This window comes from Numida meleagris, chromosome 7 (genome assembly GCF_002078875.1).
Source record: "Numida meleagris isolate 19003 breed g44 Domestic line chromosome 7, NumMel1.0, whole genome shotgun sequence".
NCBI lineage: Eukaryota > Metazoa > Chordata > Aves > Galliformes > Numididae > Numida > Numida meleagris.
Window position 1 is genome coordinate 9,596,442 of NC_034415.1, and position 2,803 is coordinate 9,599,244.

At 41.9% G+C, this 2,803-nt stretch overlaps 1 long non-coding RNA gene across 1 annotated transcript; it reads left to right on the forward strand.

The window, feature by feature from the left end:
* LOC110402589 lies at nt 1,168–2,566 on the forward strand. Its single transcript, XR_002441198.1, has 3 exons — nt 1,168–1,245; nt 1,644–1,743; nt 2,495–2,566. It is a non-coding gene; the product is annotated as an uncharacterized LOC110402589 (long non-coding RNA).

Consider the following 2,803-nt stretch of genomic DNA (forward strand, 5'->3'; position numbering starts at 1 on the left):
CTCAGTCATGCTGGTTTCCTGCCTCCTCTGCCTGATTTTTTTTTGTTGGTAGATGGCAAGGTCTTGTGCTCTCAGAAAGATGTCCTTAAAGAGCTGTCAGTTCTGCTCCACTCTGTTGTCCTCACGGATAGTTTCCCATGGGATCTCATTCAGTAATTCCCTAAACAGCTGGAATTTCACTCTTCTGAAGTTCAGGGTTTGAATTCTGAGGTTCAGACTTTGCTCTTTGCCAGTCTCACATTACTCAAGATCATGAACTTGACTAGGGTATTGTCATTACAGCTCAGACTGCCTCCAGTCAACCTCTTTAATGAGCTCCTCCACATCGATGAGCACCAAGACCAGTAACACTTCTCCTTTGGTTGGTTTCTCTGATACCTTAACCAGGAAGTTATCCTCAACACGCTTTAGCCATCTCCAGGATTGCTTGCAGCCCACCATGCTGCTTCCTCAGCAGACAACTGAGTGGTTGAAACCCTCCATCAGGATGAGAGCCTGCAAATGCAATGCCTTTTGTCACTGAGTCAAGGAGGTCTCATCCACAGGTTCTCCTTGATCAGGATATCTGTAGTAGACTCCAGCCACTGGATGTCCTTTATTTGTCTGTTACCTAATTTTCACCCATAAGCTCTTGGCCTGGTCATGGCTGTTTCTTAGCAATCTATTAATTTCTTAACAGAAAGGGTAATTTCCCTACTCCTCCTTTCCTGACTATCTCATCTGAAAAGCTTGTAAGCCTTGACTGCTGTGGTCCAGTTGTATCATTCATCCCGACACATTTCTGTGATTGTAATGAGGTCACCCTTCTTTAACTGCACTGTGGCTTTCCTCTCCTCCTGCTTATTTCCCATGTTGTGTGCATTGGTGTAGAGGCATTTCAGCTTGGCTATCAGCATCATTACCTTCTTCAGGAAGCCCTCCTGAGTTCCTCTGGGACAAATCTGAGGTTTTCCCTGCTGCTTCCTAAACTGACAGCCTTCCTTGGTCCTTCTCTATCACTTAGAAATCCTTCCCCTTCTGCCACCCAATCTAGTTTTAAAGCTCTGCTAATCAGCACAGTGTGCTCGTTTCCCAGAACATTCTTGCCCCACCTGGTCAGTACATCCCCTCATCAACATTCCCATCTCATAAAGGCCCATCCAGATCACAGAACCCAAAGCCTTGAGTGTGGCTTCATTCATGAAGCCAGTCATTCAGCTGTGCCATTCTCCTTCCCAGGTCCCAGCCGCCAAAATGAGGACAGAGGTGAACAGTGCTTGCAATACTGATCCCTTCAACGTCCTTTCAAGAGATGTAAAGTCTCTTTTAATGCTTTGTAGTTCCTTAGTTAAAGCTCCCTGTGAGCTGACTTGAATGAATAGAAGCAAGTCTGGCTTTATCAGACCTAGTAGTGTCTTCTTGAAGTCTCTAATACGGGTTCCTGGCAGACAGCAAATCTCTGTGGAGAGATTATCCAGGCAGGAAATGGGGCCCTCAGACAGAATAACTAGAAATAGATACAGTGATGAGTTTTTTCAGAAATATTGGGATGACAACCTGTCAAGTAAAAGTACAGGTATTTTGACTGTGAGATCAGGTTTCTGATTTCATTAATGAAGCAAAATGTCTCTGACATTTACATGGTTGCTAATATTATTCCTTAGAAACAACTGTTAATAGAAGCTCTGATGACAATAAGCCAAGCATTACTGCTGTGACAATTTCTTTAACCCTTTCCTAAGAGGACTTTTTATTGATATCAAGGTAAGTTTGCTTTGTTTTATTTTCTTTATATAAAAACTCATCAGCTAAAAATGGAAATTTTCCAGTGGAGAAATTCCACAGAAGAGACTGAAACCTTTAAATTGGTACTGGAATCAAGCTGAAGACACTGGTTTTTCAAGCTCAAAGAGGGTAGATTTAGGCTAGATATAAGGAAAAAATCTTCTACAGTGAGAGTGGTGAGGCAGTGGAACAAGTTGCCTTGTGATGTGGTTGATACCCAGTCTCTGGAGCCTTTCAAGGCAAGGCTGGATCAGGCTCTGTGCAACCTGATCTGGCTGTGGCATCCCTGTTCATTGCAGTGGAGTTGGATTAGGTCCCTTCCAACATTAAGGATTCTATGATTCTATGATTTATAAGAGGTTTATAGGTAGAGGTATTTATAAGACGTTTCAAAATTTTTTTAAGGTATCATGATATTTTTGTTTATGTATTTAGTTTATTTATTTATTTATTCATTTATCTACATAGATTGAAACTGAGAAAGTTGTAGTGTTTGCATATACAGGACTGCATGGCACGACTATACTTCAGGCTATGCTAGCTATGCAAGTAAATTACAACCTGCTTGGGATAGGTAAGAATGATTAAGGGTGGTAAAGTCCAGTGGGCTGAAGGGCTATGGGACTGTCATCTTTTCTTGCATCATAGAATGGAGGAGTCAGTTGCTTATCTCTGCTCCCAGGTCTAGCCAGTCTAATCATTAATTCCCAGTGTGTATCTACACATATAGTAGGGACAAGACTGGATCCAATGAATTATCAGAGGGAGGAAGAGAGTGTCTTTGTAAGGACCCACATAAGCGACTTACAGTAAAAAATAAAGGTAAGTACTCAAGCAAAACCTTTTTTCACTAGTCTTTCCTTGTGCTCTGACTCTAAGGCCTTGCATGCCTGTGGTCCACACACTTTTTGATCTCCGTGGCTCATTTGGAATGAAGACAACTAGCATACCACATGCACACAGGTGACAGAAGATACATAAAATAGAAACTTGTCTCTAAATCAATCTTAATAATCATAATTCCAGCCCAAGGTTCTAT